This window comes from Lissotriton helveticus, chromosome 3_1 (genome assembly GCF_964261635.1).
Source record: "Lissotriton helveticus chromosome 3_1, aLisHel1.1, whole genome shotgun sequence".
Taxonomy (NCBI): domain Eukaryota; kingdom Metazoa; phylum Chordata; class Amphibia; order Caudata; family Salamandridae; genus Lissotriton; species Lissotriton helveticus.
The window spans coordinates 1,721,767,904-1,721,791,003 of record NC_136061.1 but is presented as its reverse complement, the minus strand read 5'-3'; positions in this window follow the sequence as shown (position 1 = coordinate 1,721,791,003).

The window sequence follows — 23,100 nt, the reverse complement described above, 5'->3', positions numbered from 1 at the left end:
AAATCAAAGACAGCTTGTGTAAACAGATACAAAACGATGGTTTTAGCTATATGCTGTCCAATAAGCTCCAGGTACCTTAGGTTAAGCGAAGAGTTTGCTCTAGCTGCTGTGAAGAACCATCCATGTGTAGCAATAACCACCACGCAGCGGCAAGATTACGTTTTATCGTTTTATCACTAAGGGGACAGTCAGCTAAGTGAAAGAATCCTCTAAGCTTTGCAGCTTCCGGACGGACAACAAAGTGTAGAGAACACAGTGTTCATACTGGTGAGCCATGAATCAGTTTTGATGACTAAGATTTTAGAAAAAGGAGTTTCTTGCATGCCAGCAAATCTCTTAATAAATCACCTCGAAGCTAAGCTATTAGTCATGCTCTGCAATTTGCAATTTTGTCCCAACTCAATCCGTTATTCACCAGAAATCCTGCTATTTATAGTGTGAAATACTCTGCAATGTGACTTCAGTGATGAACAACCTTCCCCTTATCTACTTTGCCAAACACATGGCCTGGTTGTTTAGCAGGTTTACTCTTAAAGAGCTATGTCAAAGGGAAGAGCAATATAATGGGTGCAACATCTGTTAAGCGCTAAGGACCACTGTCAAGGTATAGATCAGACCTCAAATCAGATTTGGATAGATGAAACACCGGAGGATCGCGCGCATAGCTTTGTTTTGCACATACATTGCAACTAATCTCAAACCGTGAACTGTGGTGAGATAGATTTATCAGCTCCTGATGGATGAGTAAAATCCACTATCTATAACAGCTCTCTAAGGGTGTGTGGTGTTCTTAGAAGGGAACTATGATCCAGCATTGGCCAGAGCCCCTGTACCTGAACATCACTTCCTGGGATCAGGGTGTGGACAAGAAGGAGAGGACAGGGAGAACGCAGATGTATTATATGTCAGCGTGTGTATTATTGCACATTTCCAGGCATATTAAATGCACTGACTTTTTGTTATTCTGTGTTGTACATTGCGCATTGTAGCTCAACCGCCCTAGTAAGTGCTGTCTCATTCTGAAGTAGGCAAAGCGAGGATTGTAAAAATGACAGAAGTCAGTCATTTTCCTTGGAAAAATTGTATGTATCTCATATTCTTCCCAAGAGAGGAGCTTGGAACCTGGTCAATAGCGCCTCTTGGCAATATAGATTCATCACGTGTTTTGTTCTCCAGTCATTCGCATTGAGAAAAAGTGTATCGACAAGCATCCTCGCATTAGACAGTCATAGGAAGGAGGACCAGACACAAGTGTGTAGTAAGTGAGGGATAATAAAATATGCTTAAAAACACATAGTAGTGTGAGTCTACCGTTAATTACCACCCGCCACATGTAGATAGCGTATTTATTAATTTGCGCTACAATGCACTGCAGCAGACAATGTCAAAGGCAGTAGTCCAGGAAAGCATGTGCAATGGCCCGCACCACAAATTAGGCTCCGCCTTGCCACTGTCGTCACTAATCCATCCTCAGTGAACATACCCTTTTGAAAGCCAATTTGATTAAATAACAAAGAATCGGTTTCTGGTGCTCCTTTACTGAATCATGCCTTATGAAAATTGAATCAATAAGATGTATCAAAAAATGAAAAGAGGCTCAGGATTTTTCTCAAAAGATGGATTTCTAGCCACTCACGTTTTGCAAAGATGCACTGTAAAAGAAAGCCCCAAAACAAACTGTTAACCGATACTGAAGTGAACGTAGAAACAGGCAATACATTAAACTAAAATCGAAAAAGGCAGCAGCATTAGACTGTGGTAACACAACGAGAAAAGTAAAGGATTGCGCTGGAGCAGGCGGGCAACTAGAGCCAAATTTCGGGGGGGGGGGGCTGACAAATATTTCGGGGGGCTAATCCTTCCGACCATAGATAAAGTGACTGAAAGAAGAGGTGAAAACACACCAAACGCTTAATTTACAAGTAAATGGTCTTTTAAAGACCGGTTAAGTACTCGGGTGCGGCTGCAATTAGATAGCCGCCAGCCTGCAAAGCTGTGTCAGCCCGGGCTGACACACACGACAGGGGGGTGGGGTGGGGGGGGGGGGCTGAAGCCCGTGAGCCCAATGGGTGTTGCGCGCCGGCGCTGGAGAGCACATAGAGTGAGAAAGGAAAACCAAATTTCAGCAGGGGGACTAACACTGGACCTGGGAGAAGAAACATCTTCAAAAACTGAGTCAAAATTACTTAAGGGGGGGTCACTTCATTTTTTGTTGTTGGAAACTGCATACTAGGTGAAGGTATTTTTTGGACAATGGCCAGTGGCACATTTTTAAGCACACTGGGCCAATATGGTAGGGTGCAGTCCTAAACACAGTGGGCACATGGCATTGATCTCAAACTATTAAACCTTCAAAAGCAACATTTACATTACATTTGGGCATCCTTCTCCCAAAGGAGGTTCAGGAGTATTGATAGAAATTTTGCATATCTGGAATATTTCTTTAGTTGTTATTCTGTTGCTACTGGATCTCTGAGGGCACAATACCTTTATATCGTTTGCATGATTGGACAACTCTCTTCGTGTTTGGTCGATGGATGCATCATGTCCAGGCTCTATAGCAAAGAGAATTTTGAAACTGCCTTCCATGGTGACCTGGAGTTCCAGCATCAAATAAATATTCCCAAATGTAATATGCTTGGGAACTCCCTGAGCCTAAAGTGCCATCCAAGTTTAAGCACTAACAACACATGAAGCATGAACATTGGGCACAAAGGGTCATTATCCATTGTGTACCCACAGGACAGACAGGCCTCAATAGGATGTGACCAGTGTTAGCAGCTGCTCGATGACTCTCAACAGTTGGTACTCCTGCCACTGACCTTGCATCTGGTGTCTATGATCATGGAGGCAGTGGCATGAAAATAAAATTAATGTAGCTCTAAATATAATTTGCCTTTAGCTATACTGATTAGTAATTAGGAAGGAATTTAGAAGTTTAAAGTGACTCAAAGGCTCAAAGGTTGAGACAGTGGATCACCATCCCCTGCCTGGAAGGTGTGTATACAAGTGTGAACCAAAATGCCCTACTTTGTTCCAATTCCACGTTCTTCTATGACCAAGGAAGGGAGTGCTCCAAAGAATGCTTGAAGGACTGATGTGTGACTAGGGCTAGTAAAATCCAAAAATGAGAGCTCTCCATGAATGCACAAGTGTTATTACATATAAATCAAAGAACAGCACAACACCTTCCAAAAGGACCTACTCCTCACGGACTCCAACCTTCTTGTGAAGCAATTCTCAACAATGCAAGGAGCACAACTAAACATCAATAGAGCCCTTGAGCGGATCAAGTATATGATGATTTTAATTTTTTTAATTTTTTTTATTTTGCAGAGTTTTATATAGCGCGAACTAGACCCGAACTGAATCAGGTATCAGAGCGCTTTACATAGCACCAGTTACGTTACATGAGGACACACTTTCATTTTTTTAGGCACGGGGAGATTAAGTGATTTGCCCAGAATCACAGGAGGTTTTTGGCGTCGTTACCGAGACTTGAACCCAGATCCCCAGGTCCGAGGTCGAGCGCCTTAGCCGTTAGGCCAACCCCTCTCCCCTATATATCCACGCACAAGTGGAATAACACATAGCCAGTAGGCGATTATAACATATACTTTAATGAATGACAGCGCCCTTACTAAAACTTGCAAACAAAGCACTGTAAGGAATCATGTAAAAACAAAATAGGTGACAAATCCACATACCTGTGGAAGGTCACATAGCCAAAAGGCTATTACTACATAAACCTTGTAAAACAAAATAGGTGAAAAATTCAAATACCTGTGGAAGGTCACATAGCCAAAAGGCTATTACTACATAAAACTTGTAAAACAATATAGGTGATAAATCCACATCCCAGTGGAATGCCACATAGCCAGAAGGCTATTACAACACAAACCTTTAACTAAACAAAGCACAGTAAATATGCACAGGTGGAGACACTAAAGAGAATCTCTTTCAGAAACAGTGAAAAATCCCACCTATGAGAATAAACAAGATGTGCATTATCAAGAAGATAGAAGAAAATCTATATCGTTGTTTGAGTACACAAATCTGTAAAGATACACAACGTGACATGAGCACTAAACACCGGTGAGCGTCTTCTCACCCGAAATGTGACACTGTAAATTTAAGTAACCTGTAGTAGGTGACGAATCCACACACAAGGATTTGCGCGAACGTGGAAAGTCACATAGCAAAATGCTATCATCAATTATATCTCAACGTGCATAGTATGAAAGAAAAACATTACCAGTAAAATCATCTGTAAATGCAAAATGATAAAAAGAACATGGAATTAATAAAACGTTGTAAAATCATGAGAATCATAGCAGTACTATATTAATTAAAATCAACAATAACACATTGTTTCAAAAGAAAATGCAGTAATATAGATTCCATGGCGGCTCTGAACTAAGATGGCAGTGGAAACCCAGCAATAACACATTGTTTCAAAAGAAAATGCAGTAATGTAGATTCCATGGCGGCTATGAACTAAGATGGCAGTGGAAACCCTTGCGTCTCTAAGTGCAGACAGCAGAAGAGGAAAAGAAACAAATGCCTCCAGAGAGCCGCAGGCTGCATAGCTTCTTTAAGTTGAAAACAGCAATAGGACAAGTGGAAGAATGAAGAAGAATGTGCCCCAACACAAAAAGATCCAACGTCGTCAGACCCACATATTATTCTGCTCTTGGAAACACTGCATTATCCACGGACTTCAAGTTGTTCATTTCAGGATGCAAAACAACGTGATTGGCAAAAACAAAGGAAGAGCAGGTAAGACTGCGCTTGGTATTTGTAACACGAGCGTGAGACTTTTGAACCGCAACAAGGCAGTTGACCAACGCTTGTAAACTTGATGTCTCAGCGGAGACCATCAATGAAAGACAAAAGGAGACTAACCTTTCTTGTCATGTAGAATAAAATAGCGGTCTCGCACCTCAATTCTCGCATATGCTGAAGTTGCCAGGAACAGCAAAGTGATAAAAGGTTGCCTAAAATGAAAACTTGTAGAGAGCTCCGTCAATCTTGTGAAGCAGCAATAAATAGGCAGCAGAAATGAAGGACGATTTCACGGGGATAAACAGGGATAAGGAGAAACAGCTGATGCTCGCAAGACAGGAACAGTTTTAAAAGATTGCAGAAGAGGCAGGCAGTAAAGCAGGAACTGGCATAGTTCTGTGCGAGCGATGTCACAGGAAATGGTAGATAGCAGGTCAGCATGTAGGGACAGCAGGTAGAAACTGGCACATTACAGTTGTAGGCGACCAATGGGAGGTCACTGGTGAGGCTCCAGGGTGCCAAGTTTCTTTAAAATCTGTAGCTTAAAGTTTCAGGAGGTTCCTCTAGTTACCTTGTAGCTTCTTCAGATTTTGACGTTTGTAATCTATGAGTAGGTACACGTAGATTATTTCCAGATCGTCGCCAAATGTAATAAGTCCATGTAGTTGAGGTGTAGTATAAAGTTAAATGCTTTACTGATAAAGTTCATAGTTGTAGGTAAGTATCAAGCATAGCGCAGTACAGGGTAAAGAGCCCCACCAGGAGCAGCCTCCTTGCTGCTCAGCCCATCCTCTCAACTGACACTCCTCACCATACAAATCCAACATTCCAGAGTACATACACACTGGCTGAGCAGCAAGGCAGAGAAGCAGGAAAGGAGCATTACACTAAAGACCAGCATACTTTTTTTTGTTGCAGTTTTATATAGAATGAACTTGACCCAAATCGGGTATCAGAGCGCTTTACATAGCACCAGTTACGTTACATGAGGACACACATTCATTTTTGTTATAAACGGGGAGATTAAGTGGTTTGCCCAGAATCACAGGAGGTTTAGCGTCATTACCGAGACTCGAACCCAGTTCCCCAGGTCCGAGGTCGAGCACAGTGTGTCTGTAAAACGTACCTTTTGTCCCGAATTTTTTACCTGAAATTTGACCTTATGTCCTGAATCGTGACCCTTTGTCCTGAATTTTTACACTCACTGTCCTGAATTTGCATCTATGCCAGTTGGCCACCCTATTTATATGCTCAATATTTATAGGACTTGGTTTGCGCACATACCCTTACAGGCAAGCCAGATGATTGAATTAATCATCAATCAGTCCATCAAGATGGAGAGTTCTTCATTCAGTCCATAGATACACAAGAGCTATAATCTTGAATCTTCAAAAGACTATTCTTCAAAATCCAGCTCAACCAATGAGTTTCATCCCTCCAAGAGGAATTCATCAGGGCTGTAAATAGATGCATATATAACTCAATGTAAAATCACTTAAAAACCTCTACAAATATCAAGGCTCCTGAACCCACCTCTCGCATGATATTTTTAAGCAAGTTAAAGACTGGGCAACCATCTTGACCCAAAGACTAATATCATATGTCATGTTCAAAGACTAAATCATGTATCACTTTCATTGTATAGCACCCCCCAAGGATACCCCAAGAGTCTCAATCTCCATAATGCAGTCGCCAAATTAATTCCATTACAAAAAACACACTCATTGTTTCATATTTTGAGTATGCAACATTAATCAGTTCAATATACAAAAACTGCACTTATATAAACATATTTCCGTAAATATTCTCAAATTCCCTCCTTTGCATGTGTGGAAGAGCTTGTAGCAACTACCATGCCGTGAAGAGTCACCAATAAAATGCCCTGGAAGGGGGAGAGAATACTCAAATCACACTGCTCCAATGAAGAGATTCCTCCTTCCTCAATACATATCCAAACAATTAATATTCAAAAATGTAAAAACTCTCATAAACCAACTTATAATCATCCACTTTTAACCAACACTTACAGTTAACAACATTTTTTTTTAAACTAAGCAAGAATAATTCTACTCTCATCACTCTTTCCAAACTGATTTTCCATTACACCAATCAGACTTGTGCAGTCACCAAAATCATCAACAAACACTCACATAATAAAACATGTTACACCCTAACATCCCCCAGTCAAATTCAACTAAGAGGAGTCACTTTATAATCACCTAATTCCTCTCACAAACATTATAAAAACACTATCCATCTACATCAAGCATACAATAAGCCCTCTACAATCCTCACCGTCAAATTGTTCACCCTTCACACAATGTTCTTCTATGGCCAGGATAAAACACCTCAATCATTGCTTTCACATTTAACCATTGACCCAACCAATCATTCACCTAGAAATGTAAAATACACCAATCACATCAATTCCCTTCCATTTAAACCTTTGCTTACAATTCTAACCAATTACCTTGTGACAGGTCAATCACCTATCATGCAACCCACATTACTCTCCTTTTCGTAAAACACAATCCTCCATTGATAAACTCTCCATCCTTATTCCTTCAAATTCAAAATCCCCGAACCACTTCCAACCTATTCCGTCTCCAGCCATTACACATGGGTATGGCAAGATTTCCCTTTGTCTGTTCCCAGCCAATCACACATCACCACATATTTCTCTTTTCTTACTAATAAAACACTTATCCCCATTGGTGACTGTATAACCATTCCAAACTCTAAAAAGAAAATATGTTTCAATCATATATATTAATTCCTGTCCCCTGCGTTTACTCATGAACAGAAAAGTAAGTTCTTCCTTTGGCCAGCTGTATAACTAATCCATCTCCTAGAAACTCAGAATCCACCAATCATATCTATCCTATCCCACCAACATTTACTCATGGAAACATTTACACATGAACACCAACAGTAACTTTCCCCATTGGTTGGCAATATAACTAATCCATCTTCTAGAAACACCAATCATATCTATCCTGTCCTACCGCTATTTACTAATGGAAATGAACTGCTAGTTCTCCCATTGGTTGGCTATGTAACCAATCCATCTACTAGAAAAACAGATTTGACCAATCATATCTAAACTATCTCACCAACATTTGTTCATAGATATTGTCAATACACAGTATTCACTCCTAAACAGAAAGTTTCCCTTTTGGGCAGCTGTATGGTCAATTAAATCTCTAAAACATCAAACTCGACCAATCAAATATTTCACTTCCCACTAACATTTGTTCATGGATAAAATAAATGCCACCATTTACACAAACCTTGATAAACTACGTAATGTCATCAATTATTTATTCAGCTCAACTCATTTCACTAAAACAAAATCACCCATTCATACCAATAGCTCAAAAAAATGAAAGATATAGATCCAATCGACCCTATTATGCTTTCAGCCTTTCCACAAGTCCATAAATCCAAATTCCCCCTATTCACACACATCTACAACAATCTCGCAACACCATACCTTATTGCACATGTGCAGATGTACAGCTTTCAGTTAGGTGCATGGAATTTCTTAAGGCTGTCTTAACGTTACTAAATCTGAGCTTTTCAGATAGCTAATGGGGCAGTCTGAAAGCCATCACCGGACTCTGGCCTAAGAACAGACCCTTAAGCTTGAGGCTATTGCACTTTATTTTCCAACCTGCAGCCTTCCCATGACACAGTGGCTAGGGCTAGTGGGGAAGTGATGCTTTCAGCCCAGGATGAGAGCAGGGCAGACTTGATAGTCCCCATGGCATTGCATAAGGCACTTTTGAACCTGGTATGCCTCGCAAGCCCAATGACATTGCACAGCGCACTTTTATTCCACTCAGGTCATGACCTGAATGCGCCTGGGGTGGAACTCCCCCCGTTATCGCATCTAGCATCTTTAGACTCAGACGAGCACTACAGCCTGATGAAAGTGCTCAGAAGATGTGCTATCATCTGGTTACTCACATGCTAGAACTGGTCCTTCAGCTACTTCAACCCTTAGATCCAAATGTTACCTCAGGTGTACTGGCATCAATGGCCCTATGGTGCTTTGCTCATTTCTTCCCTTTTTATAAATTTTTACATTTATCAATTTTATCAGATTCTGAGACTATTTTAGGATTACCTCAATTTCTATTAGGTTTTTGATACCAAAGAGGAAACGTTTCACACAACTACTCGCCTACATCTCAAGGCCGGCGAGGGGTGAAGAGAAACAGTAGAGAAAGGGGAGAGCAAAAAGAGTAGGGGTGGGGAGGAAGAATGGGAAAGACCACCTCAACAATGAAAAGTGGGGGGAAAGGAAAGGAAAGGTAGTAGATGCCTCAGAAAAGTAAATCACAATCCAATTTGCAAACATGAGTCCCATTGTCGGTATCAAGCTAAAGAGTACTGGGAACATCTCCTGTGAGGCGAGGTACCCTCAAGTACTTCAGGCATGTGAGTTTCCTGAAACTGTGTGCCAAGAACTTCAAATAGTGGCTCCAGGTTTTCTCAAATTGAGGGAGTGTGTGGGTCGTATAAGCTGTCAATTTCTCCATGCTCAGGAGGTCCCAAAGCTTGTAGAGCCAATCCGGATATGTTGGGACTAGATCCATGCCCCATTTCGAAAGGAGGACTTGTTTAGCTGGGCTTTAGGACAGCGTGATAGCCCTTCCTCTTGGAGAGTGGAGTGAATATGTTATGTCAGTGTGTTTGGTAGGCCCAGCAGGATGTAATTGTGGAAGCATGGGATATCAGTATTGAACATCTGATTGACATCTGCCAGTTCATCAGACCAGTAGCGGTGTAGTTTGGAGCAATGCCATAATAAATGTGTCAAAGTGCTGGTGCTATTACAGTGGCGCCAACATTGGTCATCACGACCTCGTCCCCATTTGGCCAAACGATCAGGTGTATAATACCAATAGTGTAGCAGCTTAAGAAGGGTTTCCTGACCCGTGGCGCTGCATGCTGCTGTATCAGCCCATTCCCTTTTGGAGAACGACCGCTCACATTCCCGCTCCCAACGGGTACGTGCTGGGGAAATGGCAAAGCTAGCACTGGTATTAAGAAATCTGTAAATAGCCGAAAGGGTGCCCTTATCGTTTTATTTAGAGAGGAGACACTTCTCTAATGGTGTAAGCGGTCATCTTGTGTGAGGGCGTATAAATGGGTGTGTTACTCAGTGTTTAACTGCATGGAGGCCAAAGGCGGTTTTAAGTCATAGGAAATCCAGAAGGCCCCGGAGGTCATACAGGTTTCAGATTCTTTAACATCCCGTTTCTTGTCAGAGGGATTAGGACCGGTCTGTAAGTGCTGGGGGGAAATCTCGGTTCCTTATAATTGATGTGAGCAGGGAGATGGGGTAGGGAGCTGTTTAAAGAGGTTCACTTTATCCCATGCCCCAATCGTGGCTCTGATTACTGGGGAAATATACACCCTTGGCTTGAGGTGTTTCTTACGAAGCCAGGGGGAGTTTCCAGATATGAACACCAGCAATGGCCTGGTCAATGAAGCACCAGCGTTTTTCTGTGCTCGATTGTTTCCACTCTACTAGGTATCGCAGTTGTGCCACTTGGTAATCGTGGTTTAAGTGTGGGATGCCCAACGCCCCCATCGCCTTCGTGAGGTAAGCCCTTCCCCATGCCACTCATGAGCGCTTCCCCTCCCAAATGAGTGTTTCGAATTGGAACGGAAGTTTCTGCAGAACATGTGGTGGAGCTTGAAGAAACAAAGTCTGCAGCAACAACAGGACTTTGGGGAGGAGAGTCATCTTAATGGCTGCTATCCTCCCAAGCCACGAGGTAGGCCGGGGCCCCCACGCCATGACTGAATTGCAGAACGAACAGTATCCAACAATGAGGCATGATCTGATCCAGGGTGGAAAATAGAGAAATTCCCAGATATGTAATCCCCTGAGTCCCAACGAAATAGAAAAAGAGCCTCAAGCTCAGTCCTTTCATTGAGACTATTTTAAAAGCACACTCCCTTGAATGTTTTATCGTGAATGTTGTTGATTGGTTCCTTGGCAGAACGGTAACATATTTTGATTGCACACTGATGGGAAAAGATGTAATGATTATGCAGCTGCAGGATGCATTGCATTAGCAGATTTATGCCTCGATTTGCTTATTCGTGAAGGGAATGATGCTGCTCTATTTTATCCATTTTATAATTGTTCTTCTAATTGTTATGGTTATAAATAACTAGAAAGAATCAAATGTATCTATCTCTCTACTAAGTGCGTGGTCGGCTGGTAACTAAATTACAGTCACGTGCAGCCATTTCGTACTTTCCAGGGGCGCTCCCTTAGGCACGCTGCTACTCCCCAGGCAAGAGCCGCCTCCCGCTGCTGACGTAATACTTGTGTCATGAGTAAACATGTGCAAAAGATCCTTCAAAAGATGGTTCATCCCAATGAACAACAGAGTGGTAGAAACTTTGGTGACCTGAGTTTTTGTGGCAGAAAGAGCGTTTTACATTCAACCACTGGCGAGTTATGTTTCTCACCAGCTGCTAAAGAACTCTTTTGGGTTCAGAGTTCCCAGGATGGTCACATCCGTGGTCAAAAAAACTTGACAAAAAGTCTTCTGGAATGTTCCATTCAACCACTGGCGCGTTACGTATCTAACCAGCTGCTTAAGAACTCTTTGGGGTTCAGAGTTCCCAGGAAGGCCACATCTCTGGTCCCAAAACTTTAAAGAAAGTCTTCTGGAATGTTCCGTGGAGGGGGTTGAGAATGCTGTTTAGTTATCCAGCTGCTCCGAAAACAACCTTGTCTTTTGTGTGTCGAAGACCCCTCCGCCCCACCCCGAGTGCTCCGCCAGCCCGGCTAATGTGCTCTCAGCTTGAACACCAGGCCTGGAGCCTGCCTGTCGTCTGGCTGGGCTTTCCCAGGCGGAGCAGGCCTGGGAGCCCAGCGCATCCATTCTGGGCTCCTCCACCAGCCCCCACCCCGCCACCAGCACACTGAAGGCCTTCTCTTGTTTGCTAATCCCACCCAGAGGTGTGTGTATATCTGCGGATCTGTCACATTAGATGACAGGCAGGGCCAGGCAGACAATGGCGCCCCCTTGCTGGCCCTTGCATAAGCATTCAGTTCACGCTGTTACGAAAAGAAGCAGCAGCTAAACCGGATCTAAACCGAGACCTTAACTTTTCATTAAATAGGAAAGAATCGGTCCGGTCAGTGAGGATGGGAATTAGGGGGGGGGGGGGGGGTGTTCACATGGCTGCAAGAGTGCACGCTTGTTATTTCACATCTAAAATAGGTGCTTGCATGCACGCATAGGCGCGTGCTCGCACACAAACGTTTGGCTTTTGTTATTGCACAGAACAAAACACCCATTTTTCAAGAGAATGATGTATTTCCAGATATATCGTAAATTACATTGCACCTATAAATTGTGATTTTCATCCAGTGGGAAGCTAGCTGCCAAGTTAGTTTAACTCTCCGAATTCCTTCTCGCCAGCTAATCAGTTTTCATGCATGGCAGTGCTTAGAAAATAGGAAAACGTCACAACACACCACACTGCTTCCTCTTTGCCATTTTTTAATCAGGGCACTCTTGAAAGTAAATAAAAGTCAGAATCTGCAATGATTGATCGACCCATTGTTACCTAAACATCCGGAGAGCATCTGGTAAACTTTTAACTTATACAGATAACATGAATCTCTGTTAGGAAACAATCTCCGTAGAAGCGCACTAATTGATAAAAAAAAAAAAAAATCCAAAATAAAAAACCATATTGGGTAGTGTGTGTTATGGTTAAGGCCTCCAGTTTTCCATTTTTACTGATTTTTACACATAAATACAGACAGAAAACAGCCTGTTTAATGTCTGTATTTATTTTTGAAAGCGGAAAAATACAGAAGATTGTACTTTTTGTAAGGGGCTCTCCTTGTCTTCTTCATGAATTCCAGACCAACTGCAAAGCAGAAACCATGGGGATTTAAAAACAAGATCATATTCCCTTAAATACAGGCATATGTTAACATATATTTCTATATCATAATATTTACCTGTAAGATGTAGTGTTTTGTTAGATTTGGGTACTTAATGTGCCAAAACGTGACAGGCATCAAAGTATGAGTGCATCTTTATCAGCTAAATAAATGTGGAAATATACCATTTTATGACTACATTTATCCTCAAAACATAAAATAAATATGAATCGATACCAATAAAATGGTAAAAATATAAATGTGGATAAATACAGACGGAAATGTTAAAAAAATATATACCATAAAACCGGGAGCCCTAGTTATGGTCCAACAGACTCGGCTCAGTATTAGGGCCCTATTTCCAAAGTAGTTAGCCTGTGGCATTGTTTGCAAGTGGGTGGGTTTGCAGGACAGAGGGAGAGCCATGACACGTTTGTGAATGGTTCTAAAAGGTGCATATCAATTTCAGATTCCCGTATGGATTTTTTTTCTCAGCGCCACACCAAATTAAGATTAGTCCTGGCAGGACATATGACCAACAGACTTTCTCGTTAAACCATGATGAATAGATTTGAAAATAATTGCTTTGGTCAGCTGTTACAGAAATGTAGAGGACGTGGCTTAACGGCTAGAGTGGCCGACTTTGAAGCTGGGAAAGCAGACTCGGGTCTGGAGAGAAGCATCCTGAATATGTCCATCTGTAATGCAACTACTGCTCGTGTAAAGCTCTCTGATATCTTCAGTTCAAGTTCACAACTTCGCACTATGTAAAACTGCCCAAAAAAAAAAGTAATGACAAATATCCTCATCGAACGTTCAAAAGTGATGCAATTCGTGTATCAAAATCCAGAGAAAACACTTTGTGGATACTTCTCTACATTACAGTCAAATGTTTAGTGAATTCTGCATGCCCCAGACAGTGTATGGGGATTAGGGCCAAAGTGGACAACCTCACCGTGTATTCCCGCCACACATTACATAGTCAGGAGGCCCCATAACAGAGAGGATTGACTCCTATGGTAGGAACACCTTCCAGAAAGTGATGCTCTGGCCCCCACATGCCTCTGGAATCCTAAATGCACAAAATTGCTGTCATGTGTTCCAATGAAGGCTCCGTAGTGAAGGATTTGTGCATTTGGCAATACTATACTGTGACCCTTTATCTACCAATCTGTAATCTCTGCCAAGAGAGAGGGCCCTCAATGCCCCACCCGCTATTCAGGCCAGGCCAGTTCTGAGTTAATAACCAATTAGCTCGCATTACCTGCACCCTCTGAAAATTAATAGATGTCCTCTCTATTATCTGAAGGAGACCATTCATTTAAGAAATACCATTTCCTTGACTCAGGAAGGGACTTCCCAAGGTGTTCTATTTGTCTGAGAGTCTCCCCCTTATTGCAGTTTTAGCCCTCTAACTGGCTTTGGTCCTCTTTAGTAGCATGCACCCGTCACCAATCTCTGTCCGCACATGGCGCTACCTCCTACGTCCCTTTTCCGTTCCGGTACTTGGTCGACTTGCACCAGTACCTACATAACGTTTGACTGTCTGCCATGATTGTACTGATTACCTCACCTGTACTATATACACCTTATTGACTTTCACACTTGACCCATTCTCCTCCTGTAATGTCCATATTAAACCTCTTGTCCTTGTCTGCTCATTTTGTCACATTGCTTCACCTAACTAGCGTTGGCCTTGTAATGAGAGCACCTAACGTACTATCGTGTATCGGTACTGTCCCCCTGTGAGGCGCGCTGACACCATAGGCAAAGTCCGCTCCATCAGAAGCCTGAAGCTTGAACTAGAGATACCTGCAACAATGTTCCTTTCACCTCTGCATATTAAACCAGACTGAGAAATCTGTGGCGGGCCTCTGGACTTGATCGATTATTTCAGTCCTTTGACGCTTACTGATAGGTTTAATTTGTGCTTGCCCCCAAATAATTCGGACTTGAGCGGTTATGAGTTCTTGCACTAATTACCTCACACAAAGCAATTACATCCTAGTAGGCCTGCACTGTCCCAGTTAAACTTTGATTCATTCCTAGCATGGTTACCGTGGCCCCAGCACATCATAATAAAAAGATGAATGAAGGTCAATTCCGACCCTCAATAATATGCTTCTGAATTGCACAATGATGATAACCATCACAATTAACGCACTAATTCCTAAATGATGCTATAACACACCACCTACCCCGCGTTTGTGTGGACCTGAACGCCATGGAGAACCCTCACGCTAAATTAATTGCAAACAAAGTCATGCACCACCATCCAATCTACTTGGACACCTTACCAAACCACAATATGGGTCAATTCAGTGACCTGCCATGAAGTGAGCCACAACTTCCTCCTCTGCCCGATTGCCTGCATGGATATAAAGCATAAATGTCAAACAAGCTACACTCTTGTGACCCAGTGCTTGCTACCTCTTTAGTTGTTTGGTTCCGTTACTTGCACAAGTGCCACCAATGCCTCCGTAACGTTTGTTCTTGTGTTTAGAGTGTCTTCCATTTAAGGAACATGTACACGTCACTATACTCTGAAACCCACTGATATCTCCCTCTTACCTAGTGTATGTTCCGGTACTTGCACCAGTGCCACCATGCCCACATAACGTTCGTTCTACTGAAATGTGTATCCCCAGGTAAAGTGACAAGCACATGTCACGGTTCTATTCTACACACTGATAGCTACCTCATACTTGAAATTTCGTTCCGGTGCTTACACAAGAGCCACCAATGCCTGCGTAACGTGTATTCTATTGTTTGCGTCCCTTCCATTTAATGTAGTATTATCCCCTACTTGATTTGACAAGAGGTCAAACAAGGGTATCCATTAGTAGATGCAAAAATCCACTATTACCGCCGCCCACTGACAAACCCTCCAATAGTACAATCCAACCCTCCAATAGTTAAAGTAATAGAATTTAAGTGGGCACTCTGAGTGTATGTAAAACTTCCCCAGGCAATGCTTGTGGCCAACAGGAAGCAGAGTTTGCCATCCCTACTGGGGTTACATTCCTGGGGTCTTAGCCGTCATAAGGATAAGTATCCTAGTGCCGTAACATGAATGTCCAACATGCATACCGTTAGTTTTTTTTTTTTTTTTTTTTTTTAGTGTCTGCCACGTCTTGCAGTATGCACATCTACTTGTCCCTTATTCGCCTTTGTGACTTGCACACATGTCACTTATCCTCCTGTAAAGCACTGTACGCTACCTCTTCTATTGTTAGCTCACGTTCGTCCCTTTGCTACATGTAACTTAGCATTTGCTTATGTAGTGTGCCACGTATAGCGCTCTCATGTCTCAGAATCACTAGTATAGGACCGTGCTATATAAAAGGCATACATCTCTCTTCCCTATGTATACGGAATAACTATTATCACCAGTCCCTATATTGTGAGACATTACATCCTGTTCGTTAGCAGTCGTAATTCTTTCTATGTATCCTAATGTAACGCATTTGATCCTAAGTCCTTACGTACTGTAACCGGTTCCTATGCAAAGCGGTCTGACCCTTCGAGGCAAAGTTTGTGCTATATAAAATTCCATTAAATAATAAAATTGTGAAGGGCTCTTTAACCATCGCGGAAAGGCCGTGCTATATAACATTATACATAAAATTATACATAAGAGTGAGTACATGATTGTCACCTGTGGCGGGATGCGGAGCTAATCAAATCAAACCCCGCTGCGAAGTGCGGCAGTGGCTAAACATCGAACCTCAAAGTTCCCTCTGAGCTCCTTAAAATTTAGACTAAATAGGCCCAGTGGGCCTACCAACACATACACTGTCCTTAATGCAGTTGTTCCCCCACTCCTCCAAACCGATTACCCTACGTGAGCCTAAACGTGGCCATGCCTTGTCCAGACCGCCTTCCACACATTAGCTTGCCTGCTATCCTGCAGTAAGACACAAGAAAAGAGTCAAATCCCCCCTACCCCCCACATGTAGTGTGTGTTATCCTCGCGGGTGGCGACCTTCTCGTGCAGCCGTCCTGCAGTAAGACAGAAGAAAAACGTTAAATCCCCCTTACCCCCCTCCCCGCATGGCACCGGTGATTATAACCTCCAAACAAGCAGCCGGCGAAACCCGCATGCGCGAAACCCCATTCCAACGCGCGGCCATGCCCCAGGCTATATGTGCCAGTTCCTAAAATGCAGAACCCGTTGCCCGCCACGCAGGCCGCATTCCGAGACCCGCCCACCCGCCCCGGCTCCGGCCCGAAGGTGCCAGGCGCGGGCGGCCCCCCCAACGTGCCCCCGGCAGGCCCATCCTTGACCCGACGTGTGGGAGCCCCCCCCCCCTGAGGGCCCAAAACAACACCCCCGCCAGCCCTCCTGCCGCCCAGACGCCCCCCCCAGCAGACCGCATTCCAGCAAGCCGCATTCCGAGACCCGCCCGCCCGCCCCAGCTCCGTCCCGAAGGCGAGAGGAGCGGGCGGCCGCCCCAGCGCAAAAGCCCCCAAAAGCAAAAGCACGCGAAAAATAAGTGCTATGCCCTGGAAACCCATACAACGCGGGATTGAACAAAAGCAACCCACAGCTGTATAACCCAAGCCGTGAAAATGATCTCCGAGCTGCAGTCGAGTCCGCTTCACAGGGATGTCACGCCATCCTGGGCGCAGCGAAGGAGCCCCCCCCCCCACGTGCGCTCCCCCCCTGCAGAGCAGGCCGAACGCCAGGACCACCGCCCGCCACCTCACCACCAGGAGAGTGCGAGGCCCCTGCGGGGGCACCAATCGAATTCCCACTTGACGAGACCAAATCCCTTCTTTCTTTTTTCTCCCCCAACAACTCCGGAGCAACAGCAGCGCCTCGCAGATCAATGGCTCGTGGTGATGCCCCACTGCCCCCCGCACACCATCAGCCCAACTCTGCTGCGTGTGATCAACCAAAACAATATGTTCTTGTGTCCTCTCCTCGTCAAAGGGATGCATCCACCAGAGGCGACGGGTCCCTCGGGGAACTATGACCGTCTCCATAAGCGGTCCTTGGCTCATATGAGAAAACGTGCAGCAAGTGAAAACCAAAGCAATCAATCTGAAACAAAACATTTCCTCAGCAAAGCGAAATGCTGTGAGCGCGGCAGGCGAGCGCGCCCAGCTCTCACAACCGGGCAAGCCCCGCGCCCCTCCCGAACCATCCCCCTCTCATCCCACGAGCCTCGCCCAAGTCCCTCACCTTCAACCAAAAGAACGCCGGGCAGTCCTGGTCCGCGCTGCGGGATTCTCCAGAGGTGGGGGGGGGGGTGAGGGTCTACCCGCCGCTGCACAGGAACAAAAGAGGACGCCAGACCTTCGCCCCCCGGGCTATATAGCCCTCCCCCCTTTTCCCCCAGGACAGGAAATGACCTCATGTGTGGGGAATCCCAGGTTGACCACTGGCTGACCACCGAGTCAGCCAACCACTAGACCGCTTAGGGTCCGTGCCATCCTATGGCACTAAGGATGGCCGCCCTCGCAGGTAGCCACCTTTGGTGTCCCGGGGCAGCCTGTCATTTTCAAGCGATGGCCTTTGCTGTGAGCTGACTTGTAAGCATTGAACTGCAGAGAGGAGATCCCTGCCTTGCAAGCAGTCCTTTAAATGGGCCGGTACAAAGTACCAGCACTTTTTTTATTTTGAGAGGGAGAGTACCGGCACTTCTCAAGAGAAATGCAATTCTTTTAATTGGAGAGTACCGGCACTTCTCAGAAACAAGCAGGTACTCTATACCAGAGTGCCTGCACTTTTATTTTTCCATTTCAAGCACTGCTTTCAAGTAACTAATAGTGAGTTATATGTCATTTTGAGGTTTCTTAGATGCTTTGATGATGGCTCAAAAAACAATGCTAGAATCAGTGATTTCACTCATGAATAATAGCGACCAGGAGTAGACACATTTTTATTGTGCCTCCTTAGTTGGATAAGAGAACAAAACGTCGGCCTTCGTGTACTTGGCTGAAGTTTGCTGCCATCATCTAGATGGCCAAGGCCTAGTCGCAATTGTTAGCCCACCAGCCCTTTGACAACAGTTTTGTGCTCTAGGACGTTCTGTGGGTGGGACATCCTGGTGCAGGAAATTCACACAAACCGATCCAGATTTCCCACTGTAAAAGGTTTTCAGGGGGGCTGTAGGGGGCAGTGTGTAGGAGGCATGGTGCCAGGCTGAAGTCCCCGGGCATGTGTAATCCGTGGCCACATCTCAGGGCCAAATGGCCCGTAGACTTCCATCCAGGGCCGGCCTATGAAGCCTTGCAGGGTGGGAGAGGAACGGAGGGAGGTGGTGGCTTGGACTTTGTTGCGTCGCAGGAATCTCAAAACAGTGCAAGGGGAGGCTTGTCAAGAGGTACTAGTCCATCTGATTGGCTCCTAGCAGCAGCGCGGACCGCGTCCCCTGTTTAAAATTTGCAACCTTTGTAAAATGTGAAGCTCATGAATTAGAATGCAAATTTGCAAAGTTGCAGGTTGTGCACCTTTGCACAACTCCTAATTATAATTTGCATTTATATAACGCTTTCGTTACGTATAGACACAAAACAATAACAGGTGTTACTATTGTTCAATTTAATGGTATGCATCTTAGAAAAATAGAAGTGGGGTTATCCTTACCAGAATTCAAACCTGTGACCTGATGATCACTGCAAATGTCATTAAAGAGTGTTTAACTAACTGGGTCGTCATGACCATGCCACTATCTCTAGGAGAACATTCACTTCTATATCCTCATATTTAATGACAGGCTCAGGCTCAGTCAGGACACTACACAAATTGTGTGAAATGAGAAGCAAGCTGATTTGAAAGTAGCAACACTGTTGCCACATTCAGACATACCATGAAAGAATTTGAGGAATTCATGTCAATATACTCGACCCAAAGTTTAATTAAGAAAGGGAAGTCAAGATAGGCAAATGTAAACATTGAAGTACAGATATGCCGTGTTGAAACTGAGTGGTTCACTGGCAGGCAAGCCAAGTATGTGAACTTATTCCTGAAAATGAACTAATTAAGACTTTATGCTTTTTGGTCTGGAATATTTATTTGAAAACCCAAAGTAGAGAACATAAGAAATGTAGTGCCTTATTTAGAGTTTGGTCAATGGGATACTCCGTCCCAAACATGGAGGGCTTCCTGTCCGCTGTATTAAAAATGCACCATAGCCTATTGAACTTGTAACACGGTGGACAGAGTATCCCTCATGCTTTGATGGGGTATCTAATCCTTCAAACTCTAAATAAGGCCCTCAGTCACCATTACCAAAGAGGGTACTGATTTGGAAAAACAACATTAAGTTAAGTCCTCTTTGGATTTCATAATAATGCTTTGTGAGGGGAACTATGTGTGGGATTTTAAAGCAGGCAGAGACACCTTTGTTGAAGTGAACAGAAGGAGTCCCTTTCGAGCCCTGTGAGGGACCCTGACATAGGACAGTTCTGGCAGCAGTGGCTCCTGGGTTAAGGGTCAGTGGGTTGGGGGGTGAGCAGCTACAACCTATTCCCTCCTGCAAAGTTGATCACATGCGTCTCACGAGAAGGGGGCCGGCTTATTTGCGAGATCCTTGGGGCAAGAACATGAGTGATTTTATTTGGTCATCCCTATCATGTGACCCATTGGCATTCTGCTATAGAAAACAGAGCGGTATTATCCAATAATGCCAAGGCTGAGGTTGGGTATGGTGAGTTCCGTATAATTCTATATTTTTTAAGGTATACAATGGGGCTGGCAGAGGCCAGGCTTCAGTGGAGAATTATGAAATGAAGTACTGTGCTGAGAAATCGGACAGTGGTGATGGAGCTGAGGGGTTAAAGGTTCTGCTGGTTTAAATTTTCATTATTTGAACGCTTGTTAATTAGAGTCATTTCAAGATGGCCATTGGTGTGGTGAAGGGATCTGCCTGTAAGGCATACAGGGAAGTCTTTCCATGCAGTCAGCAGATGTCTGAGTTCCAAGAACTACGGTACGCTTGTGTAATCCCCACCCCTGGCTTGCATTGCACTTCCCAGGCAAGCAGCCCGGGGTCGGTCTTGTAGCGACAGTTTGTATGTTCTCCGTGCAGGGGCAGCCCTAGAAACAGTGCTGTTAAAACGTTAATATAAAAGTAACATCTTTGCATCCTAAGAGACTTTCCTCCGTGGTCCAACGAATAAATATATGTTAAATCAAACCGTGGGAATAATACACAGTATGCCAGGAAATCTCAGGAAAAACACATTGTTGTAAATAAATTGAATAAGTGCCATACTTCTGGGTACACTAGATTAGTTTCAAAATCTTACTCACAAGACAATTTGTTGGATGAAAAAATATAACTTTGTAAATGTGAAGTATATTGACAAATAAACAAAGGATATCTTTTTTAGTTTTTTTGTTGCGCAAAAGACAATTATAATTTTGGATTATAAAATAAGGGCACAGGATTCATGGTACTGCTCTCAATCATCCCAATAAGTAGACTGACAAGTTCACAGCATGCACTCACAAATACCACACATTCATACATAAACACATGCAGGCACCAAACATAAAAAAACATAAAACTTACCAGCTGCATCTCGGGTGGTGGAGGGAAGGAAGCCTCAATGATTCCTGGCGATTGGAACTGCCACCTTCTCACTTCAGGTCAGCGAATGAGAGGAGGCGAAGTTCCCTGGCTTGCAGTAGCGGCTCCTGCAGGTAAGCACAGCGGGGCGGGGCAGGGCGGGGAATTCGACAAACTAGGGGTAAATAAAATAAATAAATAAATCCTATTCCGTTGTCTGTCGACTCCCCACCCACCCTGCCCCACTGTCTCACCGCGCTTACCTGCAGGAGTCGCGGCTGCTGGCTTGTTACAGAGTGGGATTTGGGTCAGTGAGACTTGCTGACCACACCCCATTCTGTGACAATAAATCAGTGACAGACACTAGGTCCCAGGTACTACAGGGCTTTAAATTGAAGCTTACAGGTCTGAGGTAATCAGTGACACTTCCCCTCGTCATGAGGTGAAGGACCATCAAGCGCTTTGATGGGCTGAAGAGGTCACAACAAAAGGACAGTGACATCGACAGCCTGGCAAATTTCAGCTCAGGTAGCAAGGCGCCTGTGCATTTGGCGCATGTACAGCACCTGGCTACCTTACCTGAACAAAAAGAGTGTCTGTCAGGCTGACCTTTGCTCAGCCTGACAGACACTCTTTACATGGTAAAAAGGTGGTTGGGAATGGACCCTCTGTCCTTAAGTACGGGCCACCACTGACTTGCATGTTACTGCTGCAGGGCATGCTCAGTGAGTACTGCTGTCATGGTTATTGAGCACCTGTAGTGCCCTGAAGATATTAAATTAATGGACACTGGGCACATGGTGTGTTTTAAGGGCATGCCTTATACAGGGTACCTCTATAGCACCGCTTATAACCATGAATGGTGAATGCTGTGCAGTAGGGTACTATCCAAGAGGCATAGCCATATTCTGTGCACTCTACCCGCTCATAATATTTACAGAGCCTGACATTCATCCGAGCCTAGAGGGCCATGGGTAAAGAGCATGGCCATTATCCATTAACTGCATCCAGTTACTCTTTTTGCAGTACCCAAGTGGTCATGTTTAATAGCTATGCTTTGTGTGCAATTCCACTCTTACAGTACATGTAGCAGTCACAGCTAGGGACTGATGGTAGGCAGAGAATATGTAGTGCTCAAAGGACTTGGCCTTAAGCTTTGCATTTTGGTTATTAGGGGGATATGTAAACAGGACAGGATATTTGTCTCCAATTTTTAAACCAATCAGGTGTTCCTTGAAAACATAATTTAAAGAAAACTCAAATCTTTTATATTTTATCATAAGTAATAAAAAGGGAAAAGGCAATACATAAAAGGAATTCTGTATGGCGATGAACTGAACTTCGGTAAAAAAGACAGAACAACAGAGCAAATGATATTCAAGTGCCTTAATTCGAGTGCTTCTGGTTATTTTTGTATGGCAAATATATCCTAACAATAAAAACTGAAGAAACCAACTTTTCAAAATCACTTGGCACATGAAGCATCCACATTTTGTTGTTTGGTGATGACACACTAGTTAAGGAGATCTCAACTGGTTTTCTTCAGAAATTTACAAAAAGGTCATGGATTGAATGCTTGAAATAATCTCATCCACCGGTAATTACTTGGGGCTGTATCCCAGTCCATCATTATTTTGCCCACCATTTCAACTCAATTTGGACCTAGCCATATGCAAATCAGTTTTGACCCTGCTTCATTAAGAACAGTTATATTGATTTTTGCAATGCCAGTGGTGTGCTCTAACTAGCACTGCTAGAGTGCCATACAGCCACAACCATCATCACTGTTGTGGCCATCTTGAGTGCATTCCCCTCTGTTTCCTATTGCCATCTACTAAGGTGGCTATATTTGAAGGAACTGAG